This window comes from Lissotriton helveticus, chromosome 1_1, assembly GCF_964261635.1.
Source record: "Lissotriton helveticus chromosome 1_1, aLisHel1.1, whole genome shotgun sequence".
NCBI lineage: Eukaryota > Metazoa > Chordata > Amphibia > Caudata > Salamandridae > Lissotriton > Lissotriton helveticus.
The window spans coordinates 585874869-585890001 of record NC_136057.1 but is presented as its reverse complement, the minus strand read 5'-3'; positions in this window follow the sequence as shown (position 1 = coordinate 585890001).

The following is a 15133-nucleotide window of genomic DNA, read 5'->3' as shown; positions in this document are numbered from 1 at the left end:
ACATTTTATGCACACTGGAACATTTTGGGAGGGTATGTGGCAACTAAAGTCTCTGAGAGGCAAGGGTAGCCTTACATCCATATCTGGTGGCAAGGAAAACAAACATTAAAAATGCAATAGGTCTCACAATTGTTTCAGTTAGAGCTATTGGCATTGTAAATGACAATGTCTTTTACCCATGTGTTAACAGGAACATTTTGAGAAACTGGGTGGATACTTAGAGGTACATTTGCCATAGAAATTTACAAGATGCTTCCTTAAAAGCTAAAGTAAGAAAAAAAGCTTTGGTACAATCATCACAATGATGTATTCTGAACTCTGCTTTAAATAAGAACTCCGGCACAATGAATGCACTGAAATATACAGAGCCTCATGCTGATAAGAATACTAGTTGTTTATTATTAATTAATAAAAAGTATAACTGGTTACATAAGAAGACTAACCTAAACAGAGTCATGTTAGAAACAATTACTGTGACTTGAAAGAGCACTGCTGCTGGGGTAGTAAAATATAGAAATTATCAGGGCTCAATGGGCAGCTCAAGGCTCCAGATCCTCCCTGGTAAAAAAAAACAATTGCTTACTGCACATACTGCACACAGCAAGCAACCAGTCCTGTCTTTTCTCTGGTGCGTTTCTGGAGTTTTGAAGGCGAGTAAAAATGTTTTTAGAGCAAAATACCTTCCCACCAAACGATTTTGCTCCTGTGTTTCCTAAAAAGCCATTGGCACATTGCCCAGTTTTAAAACGTTGCTAAGAGTGGATGAGAATTAACGGGCAGAGCTGCGGCCGTAGGCACATTGGAAGCAGATTCGAGTCTCGGTATCAGCACGACATCATGTGATTCTAGACAAAGCACTTAATCTCCCCCTACCAACCAAAATGAACGTGTCCTTGTGTAATGAAAATGGGGCTCATGAAGAGCGCACCAATACCTTCGGTTCGAGTTGGCGCTATATAAAATTGTAGGCCACTGCAAAACTGAGTTAGGGATGTAAACATGGACTGGCGCCACCATGTGGTCAAAGTTAGCAAAAATATACGGCTTACTTTGAGAAAACAAAGTTGTTCGGGACCGTTGATTTTATTTATTCAAACGTAAACATTACAAAATAGACTTTAAGGATTCAAAATATATATTATTTTTAAGTACGTGCGGATGTAACTGTAATAATCAATATGAGAAAACACACTATTCCCACACGCAGTACTTGTTTAACTAAAACGTATTCCAGTCCATCAGTGGGGCATTGTGGCAAAGAAAGGGAAGCGTACGCCATGTCCGCGCACAGTATAAATACATTCCTAAGCCCTTTTAGTTTTCACAGAAACAATACCTTCTACTTTAGTTATTTTGCTCAGCAGCCAATGTCAGCCTGGCAAGTGTTGTCCAGAAGGGTCTGCTGACACCCCGCCCTGCCCCCCAGAGCTGGTTTTGCTAGTAAACAGTGAAATACAAGAAGCAGAACAAGGCCCTGCCCTAAATCGACCCCAGGACAGCGCTTCGCGGCCACTGTCTGGTACGAGCACGGGTGCCTCTCCACTGGGCATCTGCTGCCAAACTCCAGCATGGCAGTGAATTGCAGGCATCCTGAGACACAGGCATGTTGACAGAAGCCCCCTTCCGACTTTTGAAACAGATGATGGCATGCAGCGGGTCCCAATAACAATAGAAATTCCCCTATGGCCTTATGTTTTCATATCCGACATTGTTCAAAGTACATTTCAAAGTGAAGGAAACCTTCTAATCAACACAGATAACATAAATGTATATCATTTTCATTATTTTCTTTATTTTTTACAGAAAGACTTTTTCTTTTTTGTTGAGTGCTTTCACCATATCTTTTTTTTTTTTTTCTGTAATTTTTTATTGTAAAAAAAATATATATTTACATGGAGCACGGAGTATACATGAGTGGAGGCAAGAGAGGAGAGGAGAAAAAGGCAGAAGGAAGAGACAGAGAGAGGGGTGCCCGGGGGGGGGGGGGGGGCTGGGAGATGGGAAAAACAAAAGGGGGAGGAGGAGGTTGTTGACCACGTTGTTCCATGGCTCGTTCAAGTGTCAGGTTCAAAGTTCAGTTTCCATGTCCATATGGTAGTCGTCATCGGTTACCCCTTCAGTGAGGCCCGATTGGTGTCCTTGGCCCCCGCCCGGACGAAAGGGGTGATAGTGGATAGAAGTTGAGAAAGAGAGGGTGGAGCAGTATTAGTTTCTTTTCGTTGGCGTATGGATCTGCGGGGTGCGACCTTCTGCTTTGGTCCTTAGTCTTGCCTATGGGGGTTTCTGCGAGGATAGGTAGAGGTCAAGGGGTTCCCAAAAGTTCGCCTGCCTGTATGTTTTCGGCGTGTGTTTCGCTGTGATGTTGTCCGCCCCCCTTAGGAACGTGACCCAGTTTAGCCATGCCTTGGGTGCAGCCTTTGAGGTGTCCTTCCAGTTGCTTAGGACTATTTTGACTGCGGCCGTCAGCAGTAGGTCGATGAGGTCACGTTCCTCTTTTGTTGTGATGGTCGGGGATGTGAAACCCAGGGCTAGGCTTGGGAAATCTATGTGTATAGCTACTCCAGTGATCTCCTTGATAAGTACCCCAATTCTATCCCAGAACCCCCTGATCTTGCGGCAGTTAACTAGCAGGTGTTCTAGGTCTCCCTTCTCTTTGTCACAGTTCCAGCATGTGTCACTCTCTCGGATCCCCATGGCGGCCAGACGGGCCGGTGTCCAGTATGCCTTATGTATTAGCCAGTATTTGGTCTGGTTTAGCGTAGCAGTTATTTTCTTCCTGGAGGTTGATCTCCATAGTTCCGATATCTCGGTCTCGCTAAGTTCCTTTCCTGCTACGCCACCCCAGAAGTCTGTAAGCTTGTCGTTGAGTTTCGTCTTTTGGGGGCGGAGTGTTTTGTAGAGGTGTGCTGCTTGGTGTCCTAGTGCGTTGAGATTGGCTGCCAGTTGTGTTATTGACGGTGTACGGCTGTGAAGGTTCGCCTTCCTGACTGCTACTTTGATTTTCAGGAAGTTGTAGAACTCTTTGGCTTGTAGGTTATGTGTTTCCTTGAGGGTGTCAAATGTTGTGTACTCGCCTTGCTTTTGCAGGTCTTGGGCAGTGGAAATGCCATGTTTATACCAATCGTGCATATCTAGAACCCTACCCGTGTATCTTAGCTTCGGGTTGTACCAGATGGATTCCGATTGGCCCCCCTTAATGCTTGTTGTTAGGAGTTTGTCCACACTTAGGAGCGCTAACCTCGTGTTCTTTAGGACTGGGTTCTCCTTGGTAGCTGGGTGTCGGGTGGCGGTGAGTAGGGCTATGGGGTTCATGCCTTTCAGTAGTTCACGCTCGAGTGTGAGCCATGCTGGGGTGTAGTCCTGTCTTTGGTCTAGCCAGTGTAGCCCTTGTCTGGCTATGCAGGCTGTCTGGAATCGTTTGAAGTTAGTTATGTTCAGCCCACCCTGGTCTTTTGAGAGTCTAACCTTGTGCAGGCTTATTCTGGGTTTTTTCCCCCTCCACAAGAAGTTATTCAGTATTTTGTCTAGTCTCTTGTGGAAGTCTTCTGTGTTGATGAGCGGGAGCATGGTTAACATGTAGTTGACCATCGGTGTGAGCATCATTTTTATTGCTTCTACCCTTCCCCACCACGTTGTGAATCTTGGGGACCACCCATCTACTTTGTCTTTGATTTTCTGGATTGTTGCTTGCTCATTATGTTCCAGTGTCGTTCTTAGGTCTCTCTCAAAGAGGATGCCTAGGTATTTTATGGGCTTCTGTTGCCAGGCTAGTCCAGACGTACCTAGTACTGTTCTTGTCGTGTGGACGTTTAGAGGTTTGCACTCAGATTTGTCTGTGTTAAGTTTGTACCCCGAAACCTGTGCGTATTTTTCGATAGTGTCAGTCAGTGCCCGTATTGATCTTTCTGGGTCTTCCGTGACTATTAGTACGTCATCGGCGTATGCTGCTAGCTTGAATGTTTCTCCTCCTATTGGTATCCCCGCTATGTCTTTGTTTGTTCTTATCATTGTGAGGAGAGGTTCTATCGCTAATAGGAAGAGTGCTGGTGAGAGAGGGCATCCTTGTCTTGTTCCCCTGCCTAGGTGTAGTGTGTCTGATGTGCCGCCGTTTACCACCACCCGCGCTTTGGGGTTGTTGTATAAAGCCATCACCATCCCTCTGTAGTTCGGCCCTAACCCGAATTTCTCCATGCATTGGTCTAGAAAGGGCCATGAGACCCTGTCGAAAGCCTTCTCTGCGTCCAGGGCAATCATGACCGCTGCGTTGTTGCTTCGGGATGAGTGATTGATTATGTGGCAGAGTAGTCTGGTATTGTCATGGGACATGCGGTTTTTGATGTAGCCCACCTGAGAGTTGTGTATCAGTTTTGGTAGGTACGCATTGAGTCTGTTGGCTAGTATCTTGGCGTAGATCTTGCCGTCTACGTTTATGAGGGAGATTGGTCTGAAGTTCTTCGCCTCATTCGTGTCTTTCCCTTCCTTAGGTATCACGATTATGTTTGCTTCCGCCATTGAGGGGGTCATGCGTCCATTCTGGACACACTCCGTGAGTACTTGCCTCAGTGTGTGGTTTAGAGTGGGCAGGTATTGCTTGTAAAAGGCAGCTGTGAAGCCATCCGGGCCTGGTGCCTTGTTGTCTTTGAGGTTAGCCGTGGCTATCCCTATCTCATCCTCTGTTATGGGCTGCTCTAGGCTGTCGCGCTCCTGGTCTGATAGTGTAGGTGTGGTTATGCTCCCTAGCAGCTCCTTTCCCCCATCCTTCTTGAGAGTGTCATCCCTGGTGTACAGCTCCTCATAAAAGGCTCTGAAAACCTCTAGGATGTCCTTGTTTGCGGTCTGGGACTTGCTGTGTCTGTCTTTGATTGCGTCTATTGTGTGCTGTTTCTGTTTCCCTTTCAGGTATGACGCTAGATTTTTCCCTGCCTTGTTTGCCGTGCAGAGGTTGATAGACTTGTATTTTTTAATCCATGTCCCTGCCCTCTCACTCAGTATTCTGTTAAGTTCATACTTCCGTTTGGTGAGGTTCGTAAGTGTGTTGCTCTCTTCCATTTTGGCTATGTGGCTGCTCTCCAGCTCCTTAATCTCTTTCTCTAGCTCGTCAATTCTCTTGTTCCTTCCTCTGTTCATCCTGCCTTTAATGGTCATTACTGTGCCCCTGATGGTGGCTTTTAGGGCGTCCCATAGTACTTCCCTCTTTGTCTCTGCTGTGTCGTTTATTAAAAGATACTCCTTTATGGCTTCTTCTATCTCAGCCTTCGCCGAGGGGTGGTGGAGTAGGCTATCATCAAATCTCCATCTGCGGGAGGGCTTCTCGTTGTGCTTGCCTGATAGCGTTAGGCTTATGTGTGAGTGGTCTGATACTGATCTGGGGCCTATCTCCGTGTGGTCTATGAGGTGGGTGTGAGTTTCTGACATTAGGATATAGTCTATCCGGCTGTATGAGTTGTGTGGGTTGGAGTAGAATGTGTATTCTCTGGCGTCCGGGTTGCTTAGGCGCCATGGGTCTTTCAGTCTTAACTTACAGCATAGGTTCTTTAGGATGCTGGGATTAGATGCTGACTGGCTGGGTCTGTGTGGGTGTTTGTCGATGGATGCGTCCAGAACTTGGTTCATATCTCCCGCGACGATCAGTAGATCGTCAAGCGGTAGGGAATGTAGTTGTGCTCCTACCCCTTCCCAGAATTGTTTGTCCTCGCAGTTGGGGCCATATATGTTTGCCACGTGAAACGTCTCTCCCGCTCTTTTAAGTGTGGTTACAATTGTTCTTCCTTGGGTGTCTGCCTGTGAGTCTACCACTGCTATGTTGGACTTCCTGCTGATGATTGTTATCACCCCGTTCTTTTTGTTCTGCGCCGGTGATCCCACTACCTCTCCTATCCAGTTTGCGCTTATGCGTCTGATGTCTACCGCTTCCAGTCTAGTTTCTTGGAGTACATATATGTCACTTTTTTGTTTCCTAAGGTGTTCGAGTATCTTCCGCCTTTTCACTGGGCTGTTGAGACCCTTGACATTTAGGGACACTATCTTAAGATCGGCCGTGATGCTGCTCTGGTTGCTGCCCTGGCTGTTGTGTGTCATTTGTGCATCTCTAAATTTCGCGGCTTGTGTGACCCCTCTTTGCGCGATCCCCGCGTCTGTTGTGTGTGTGGACCTGTGGCTCTACGCCTGCGTATGCCTTTGCTGCTCCAAGGTGTATAGAGAGAAAAGTAGTAGGAAAAGAGAAAGTGATAGTAAGTGGACCCATGTGCATGCTTTCCGTGCCCCCCCGCTCCCCCCTCCCTACCCTCCCCCTTCCCGCCCTCCCCCCTCCCTCCCATACTTGCTGATCGGGTGTGCGACGACAAAGTTCCTCTGCCCCGCATCCTCCTGAGGTAGAGTTTGTTCTTCTTAGGTGTATCCATGAGGTAGTTGAGAAAAGAAGAAAGGCTGTTTTGTTTGTCTTAAGCCTGATGAGGTATATATGTTGTTCTGTCCTTTGGTCCGTGATGTATCTTATTCCTGCTCGCCGTTCTCGTTGGGTGAGGCACTTCTTTTTGCTGCTCCTGGGTTCTTGGTTTGCTCCATCTCTTCTACTTGCGGCCCTCGCAGATAGTCCTTTAGGTCTCCTGGACACTCGAAGTACATTGTCTTCCACTTGTCTGTTACTTTAAACCGGGCAGGTGCAACGAAGCTGAAGGTGGCTCCTCTCTTGCGCAGGGCTTCTCTGAGGGCCAGAAATCCTTTTCTTAACTCCACCATTGGCTTTGAGTAGTCTTGGGTCAGCACAATCTTGCTCCCTGCCCACGTCAGGTTTTGGTTTTTCCTGGCAAAGGCAAAGGCAAAGATGGCATCCTGAGCGGGTTGCATATTATTGCCCTTGGCCCCTTGCCTGTCGTTGGTTTTCCTGCTGGTACTCTGTATGCCTTCTGCACTTCGAAGCCTCTCTCAAAGGTAATGCCAGTGAGGGCGGGGATCATCTCCTCTAGCATGGCCGCACATGAGCCCGCCTTGTCTTCCGCCCCTTCTGGAACGCCCAGGATCCTCACGTTGACTCTTCTTGCCCTGTCATCCTTCTCTGCTAGCTGCTTTTGTGTGTTCTTAGAGGCTTTCTGTAGCTCCGCTATGGCCTTGGTGTTTTCGTTCGTGTCATCCTCCACTGAGCTTATTCGGCTTTCCGCTGCTTCCATTCTTGTGTTTGTGCTGTGGAGGTCTGCTCTTATGGCCGCCAGCTCGAGCTGCATGTTCTCCACCTTGAGTTGTGTCTGTTTCGCCACTGCGTTGCCTTCATTTATTTTTCTTAGGATGGTCTCAAGGGTGACAGCTTCGCCTCTGTTCTTTAGTGGGGATGCCTGGTTGTCTATTTTCGGTTTTTTCTGCTCTGCCCCCGGCTTTCCTCCGTCACTTGCCATTGGCCCGATGCCCCTTCTGGATAGTATGTTGCCTAGCCTCCCTTCTGCTAGGCCCCCTTTTGGTAGGTTTGTGTCCTTTGCCGCCGGAGTGCTTGGGATTCTGTATCTGCTGGGCTCTCTGATGTGTCTCGTTCTCGTCTTTGCCTTTGGTCCTGCCAGCGTGTGTCTTGTCTCTTTCGCAGCTGTTTAGCCGCGTGGTTCTGCTCTGCTGGCGTACTGTGTCAGGCGTCTCCCCTACGAGGGGCCGTTACTAGCGCTGTTGTGGCTGTTATGGCGGACTTACTGTATGGTAGCAGCCTTGATTAGCAACAGTTGATGATGTGTTTACTCTTGGCGCGTTTATTGTAGGTTCCTTTTGCCTTGGGGCTTACCTGCGGCCCGCGTCTTGCTTATTTTTATTTTTTTCCCCTACATATAGCTCTGCTGTCTTTCCCTTGTTTGCGGCGTTCTTGCGCTTCCGAGGCAGTTGCTTACTGAGGGTTGATCTCCCTCTGGTTGACTGTGGGTCCCTGTGGGCTACGCCCGCTTCAGGACGCGGATGCACGTAGTGGCCCTTCTGTTTCCTTAATTGTGGCTCTCCTGGCATAGGCGCTTGCCTCTCCTGCCGGACTAGCTATATCAGGCGCTTTCCTTTGTGTTTTTGTGCATCGTGTGGTTGGGCTCCGCGAGGCGGGGTCTGCGAGGCAGGGTATGGTGCGTCGCGTGCCGTCTCGGGGTTCGGCTGCAGTAACTCCGCCTTGCCTCTGTTGCCAGCGGTGCTCCTCGTCTGATCTGGGGGCTCCGGACCGCGCCGTTAACCTTCGGTGCTCACTTCTCGTCCCGGCCCGGCGGTGCCTCTGGATGCATCCGGTTTCTTCTTCTTCCGCTTCTGGCCCGTCACTTCCTGCTTCAATCGGTGAAGACTTCCGGTGATGGCGCCCTTACGTACCGCGACTTCCGGCCCCCTTCACTCGGGTTTTTGGCAGGTCTTCCTCTCGATGGGCTTACCGTCCAGCAGCCCCCTTCGTTGCTGCCTGCTTATGTCTCCGCTCGCTGTGCACCGCCTGTCCGCTGCAGCGCCTCCTTCCAGGGAGTTTGGGAGTTTGGGCGACCCTTGTTTTGGCAAAATTCCCCTTTTCAATCTCTGCCTTCAGGCGGCAGGAAGCGGAGACCGAGAGGTATGGTGACCTCTGGCTGTTTCTCTGTTCCGTGTAGTTCTTGCGGTGTTGTCTCAGTCCTCAGGGCGCCATCTTGACTCTCTGCTATTGCTGCTCTGTAGCCGGTGGCAAGGGTGATATCTCCGCGCTGTCGCCGACTGCCTTCCTTACTCGTTCTGTCCCTTGTTGCCCAGAGTTTCCCCCATCCGTTCCTATGACCTGCGATTGTTTTCTGTTCGTTTTCGGCTTGTTTGGCGGGGTTGTTTACCTCAGGGTAGCGGAGCCGACGGAATTAGACGACTGTCCGCATTGCCGTCCAAGCCACGCCCCCATGAGTGCTTTCACCATATCAAAAATTATTTTTCAGTTTTTATAAACATTAAAAAATACAATACATTATTCACATATCTAAGAACAGGCAAATCATTTAGGTAAACCCTGATAACCACACATCAACCAACAACCATTCTCTACTCATACATCCCACATAACATACTCTACTTAACATCCCATACATCCATTCATTTCTGCGATTGAGGTAGTCCAGATGATACAAGTGACTTAATACGCCAGTTTCGGTGGGTTAATACCACCTTCCTCAGGACCAGCAGAGTTTATCTTCCTACACTTGTGGATACAGGGTATCTTGTATGTCAGAGAGCTGACAATGAACAAAATATAGGCGTGGCTCGAAGACACCAGAGCAATTGAATACAAAGTTGGTTACTATGCCCTTGTATATCAAGAGCGCTGCACAAAGTTTGGAGTTCAAATTCAAAAGGTTTTGTTAATCTTCCTTGCATAAGAGCTAATCATCATATCCTTGTCGTTGCAATTGGGAGCACACGGTTTTAAAAAACACAGCTTTATTAAGTGGCTTCCTCAGGTAATGTCTTTGGTTATGGCTCTTTGGTAGTTGGAGATCACTTTCCCACGGGGTTACCGGGCGGCTTGGGGCATGACGACTCGTATAAAGCAATATTGGACGATTTAAAATAAAACAACTACAAGAACAACAAACGAAAAGTAAACCTCACAAGAACAAACGTTACGGAGGCAAAGGTGGCACTTGTGCAAGTATCAAGAGCAAACAAAAACCAAGAGGTAGCAAACAGTGTGTTACAAGAGAAAGGTGGCATGTGCATGTTACGAAAGAGTACCAAACACAAGTACAGGGATAATACTGCAATAAATGGCAAACACTCCAACCACAAGAACACACTGGGAAGGCACTGCCATAGTCATGGAAAATAGGATTTCCTATAATGGAGGGTCTTCCTTCAGATAATAGAGAGGGCGTGAATTAAATTTGGAGGTGTCTTTGGAGGTGTGGCGAAGCGTGGCTCAGTGGTTAGAGGCGGCAGACCCGGAAGCTGAGATCGACCGTGGACCAGGGTTCGATTCCCCGCCTCGGCGGGTCTTGGGCTCAAAAATTCCACGGACTCGACAATTCTCGCTCCGGTGCCTACTCGAATCACGGGGTCACACTCTGCAACTCTGGGCAATAGCTTGCTTAATCTCCACTACGGCCCCTCGCGGCGGGATGCCTGACTTTCACCTTGTGGACACCCTGCCGGGGTTTCTCACAGGGGAATACCAGGACGGGTTCCCTAAGCAAGCGCCAGGATGCCCTTTGGGTGACAGGTTTGCGCTATATAAGTACACCTACATTTACATTTACATTTACATTTGGAGGAGGAGAGCTTTGAGGTCCGTTTTGAAGGCCTGGGAGGAGGTGGTGGTCCGGAGCTGAGGCGGAAGTGAGTCCAGATTCTCACTGCGTTGCCTGAAAAGGATTGGGCTATCGATCTTTCCTTCTTGAAAGTGGGAGGTTCAAGTAGTAAATATTCCGAATTACGTGATGGTCTAGAGCAGTGGTCTTCAATCTGTGGGGCGCGACCCCCAGGGGGGCCGTGAAGGCATGGGAAGGGGGTTGCGCTCTTTGTTTGATAAAAGAAAACTTCCCAGACGGTTAATTCTGGGAATCTCCTATGCTGGGGAATCGTATCAGCTAAAGACACCTTTCTACTAGTGTGTTGCTGGCCTGTGAAAGAAATGCAAATGTGTGCAATGAGTTGATCTGCAAATGTAAAGGATTTGCAGATTAACTCGTTGTGAACATTTGCCTTTCTTTCGGGCCAGCAGCACATTGTCAGAAAGGTGTGTTCAGATGTCTGCCTGCCTTTGATTACTCGGAGAGTGCAGTTGCTTTCAACTGATCAAATCACCTGACGTTTTTGAGTTGTAGTGCAATGCGTTCAAGAGGCCGGGAGGGCTCTATGTATTGAATGTGCGAAAAGGGATTAAAAAAAAATAGCACTTGAATTGCGATCGGAAGAGACATTATAGAACGGGACAATATTGGGGTGCAGAGTGGTTAAAAGTGCTTAGAATTTAAATAGAGAAGGGGGTGGGCTTATTTAAGAATCGTTTCTTTAAGAGCAAAAAAAAAAAGATTTTGTCACAACCCTGATGTGAGTATCCTGGGGAAGGCAGCAGTGAGGCGAGGGCATCTTCGGGCATATAAAATAGAAACAACTCAGACAGCATTCTTTATAAAGGGGCATAAATGGCCCATTGCCTGGTTTAGGAACAGCTTGTGCCTCTACCATTTGAAATCGTTTTATGGTTTGTTGTTAAAAGGGGCAAGTAATGCAACTCGTGAGGGGGTTATCCTGTGGGGGGACTTCTGAAACAATTGCATTTTTAAATGCCACCCCCCCCCCCCCAAAACACATGCCAGCACTCAAAAGAAGGGGTTGGGGTTTCATTTTGGATAAGAAATGACGTTACTGCTATCCACTATCTCGGGGTGGATGATATGCACCATATCAAACAAGCGCTGAACACTGCCTGAGTTAAAAAATATGTAAAAAAAATGTCCTTCCATCTAGGATTCTGTGTATATCTCTGTGGGGATTGGGGTCATGAGAACTGCATCTAAAGTCAGAAAACTAGAGGGGCACAGGGCGGCTCTTCTCCCATGTCCTCGGAAGAGCACCAATGATGGTGTGAAGTAATGAGCAAATTAACAGAAAAGAAAGAAAACACACATTGTAAGCACCCCAGGAAGCAGAACCCCTGGTTATGTCCGGAAAAGATTGTCAGCGGTTTTATGGTGGGGAGTGAGTGGGAAGAAGCACAAATGTTAATAAAAGAGTAAAATGGGGAGGGTGCCAAAACTGACTATATAAAGCATTGCTACAAATTAAGCAAACAGTGGATTTTCTTACTTACAGCACCAAGTGCCCAAAATGTGTGTATATATAGACACACATACATATGAGTACGCCGTTTAAAACTACATATTTCCTCCAGAACTGAAGACGCAGCATCACAAATGCTTTTTTGGGGGTGGGGGAGGGTCTATCAGGGCAATCCAGTTTGATTCTCACGAGGAGATGTGCGTTTTCCAATGAGTGTGTATTGGAGAATAGGTGGGGGGTGCCATCCATCCACGGCCCCCACCGCCAAACACCCCTTTAAGCAGTGCAAGGAACGCAGATCATGGGCTAAAAAGGGATGTTGTAAACACTTTTTGGGGTTTGGTGATCAAATGTAACCAACATGGGAGGCTAAAGAGAAGGAGAGATTACCTGGGGGAGTCATACTGAAAAGTGGGGTGAGGGGGCTGTAGAAGACCCGTAAATATACAAAGGTACTCGCCAGTGCGAGGCGGTGGGCCAGTTCTGGCATGTAGTATGGCTTCAGGGTTCAAAGGCTTCTCAAAAGACCTGCACAGGAGCTACATTTAAAAAAATGTCTGGACGCCAACAGAAAGGGCAAATAAATCAAATGTCAAACTGCAGGAAAGGGAATAGGGGCGCAGCTCGCTGAGGCGGTGGGGGCGCTGAGGAGAACAAGAGAACGGCTGTAACTCTCCGATGTTGGCAGGGAGGCAAGGACTTTCCGGGGGGGTGAGCAAAGATACCACAGAACAGTTTGAAACATGGCGGTTCTCGCAGTTGGAAGTACCCGAATGGCTCACAGCCTTTCAAGTATGAAATGGAGTTCACACCATGGTGCAAGACGAAGGGGACCCAGATCTCTCACCAAAAAATAAAATACCTGGTTTAAACATTCCATTACCTGCATAATGGACTTTGTGAGGGTAGTCCCAGTTAAGAACTACCGTTTATGCCAAGGAGTCCAGAGTGACATGTACATTACGAGCATACACAGCTTTTGCTACCACGGTTAGGTCTCGCAGTGCTTTCACTCTGAGAGCCCTTTTCAGGCCTAGAACAAAAACAAACAGAAACATTTTGTCCATACATATGCGGCAAAGCACGCACACAATGGAAGGGGGAAGGGAGGGAAATTGAAAGCATGCCGCCATGCGCGCGCATGCACATTTTGTACGCCCATATGCGCCAAGCGGCATTTTCGTTGATATGACAACAAAAGCTTTGAAAGATGGCGTCGGACAGTACACAGTCCGTACGGACACACGTATGCTGTCTGCTTTGGACAGATGGCGAGAGTAGCCATCTTTGTCCATGCAGACGCGTGCACGTAAGCCCAAGGGGAGAATTGATTCCAAAAGGTCCTCTTCATGGCTAGAGATGCGCTGCTTTCACCAGGCGAGACCTAAAAATTGCATTACATAGGGTCTGAATATTATTAAAATCTATGGGCCTCATTTACAATGAAATGGTGTAGGGCAACAGCGATTTTAGCATAATTATAGATTTGCCACATAATCCATCATCTGCCGCTTAATCTGCTAATTTTAACAAAAAAAATGATTTACTCAAAAGGTTCGAAAGTTACTAAAAAGCAGCAACAGGTATTGCCGCTCTGTAGAAGGTCCTTTGTAAAACTGTACCGTTACCTTTTTGTTGCTATATTTGGGTGTTAAACTGGTACTAATGAGGTGCAACCACAGATTGACCGTTTCTCTGGAGAACTTTTATGGTTGTCAATGATAAGGAATACTAGGTTCTAGAAATTTTTGTCAAGAGGGGGTCCTTATGCCTAAAATATTTTGATGGGGGGTTCCGGCATCAAAAAGTTTGAAGACCACTGGTCTAGAGCCTCCAGAGAGTTTCAGTTTATTCGCCAGGTAGCGAGGAGAGGAGGCGTGCAAGGCTTTGTGGGTGATACAGGTAGTCTTGTAGATAGCTCTAGCCTCGATGGGAAGCCAGCGGAGGGTGGATAACATCGTTGTGATGTGGTCGCTTCTTTTGGCCCCATAAATGAAATGAGCTGCTGAATACAGAACAGATTTAAAGGGGGACAGGTGGGATTTGGGGAGGCCAGTAAGAAGGGAATTGCAGTAGTCCAGTCTGGAGAGGACCAGCCATAGGTGAAGATACGGTTGGGCATGCCTGCGCTGTAATTTAAAAACAAAAAAAAAAGAGTTTCCGGAATGCTAGAAAAGCCATTAAAGTGAAAGGATACTGTAGTTGAGCGGTGCTGTTGTACCAGAACTCGGAAGTGACGTTACGCTACCAGAGCCATTTAGGATGCAGAATAAAAGACTACTACTGCAGTGTACCAATGGGAAACCAGCAGGCCTTGCAGACAGCGCTTGCGCGCTGGCTCACACTCGACCTAAAGAGGACCTGATGTCAGCACGCAGGAGTGGCACCTAAATAGGACCTCAAGTCAGTTTTGGAGGGGAATGGTTTCAGTGAAGAGCCACACAGCACCACCTTCCGGCACCCAAAAGTATAATGGAAAAGTGTGTGGGCGGGGCAATTTTGAGAACCTTGTTAATATTACTAGTGGGGGCTTCCTTTACAATTCTGGAACAGTGCCTAATATGGAGTGTCACCTTACTGGACATCATTTGTACTTTTAAGTAAAATGGGCCATTGATCCTAGCATAATGAGACCTAACAACTTGACGTGTAGGCACATTTATTTATTTGATGCTCTGTTCAGACTGCATTTATCAGCAGATAATACAATTACGCATGTAAAAGAGGAGATAACTTTGGGCCGGGTTGACTTATGCCCATACTCTCTAACTCTTAGAATTTTGAATCTGTGCTGTGCTGCAAAAGGCACCAGGATACTCTCACATGTGTGATGGCTCAAAAAATACATATAACATAACATCGTTCAACTCGATAAACATGAGTTTCAGTTCCCATCAGATATTCTCGGCTGTCATCCACTTGGGCAATTTCATAGCCTGAAATACAGTCCACATGTGGGAAGAAAGATGTTGACTATAAAAATACACCTGTAGCACAAAAAGCCAGCACAAAGGTCGCCCACAAAACAGGTTCAATACCCACATTTGCAATATACCCATGAACATTGGTAACAGAAGAATCTTACATAGTATTACTCTTGGAGCATATATTTGACAAGAGTTCATAAAGAACAATTGCACCTAGCATAAAGAGTGTATTCCAGTGGAATGCCTTTGTGCGTCAGGGGATCATGGTATACAAGATAGTGTGAGAGAATACTTAGTAATAGCTACTTAGTAGTAGCAGAAGAACTTTCTTGCAGAAAAATGGTGAGTGCATCAAAGTGGCTACTAGCAGGCGTAGTCTAGTTAAATAAGAAATTGAATCTAAAAAGGTTTTGGACAAATGGAAGTCATTCATGTGAGGAAAAGAGTGAGCGAGACTTATTAGAGTCTACTATATT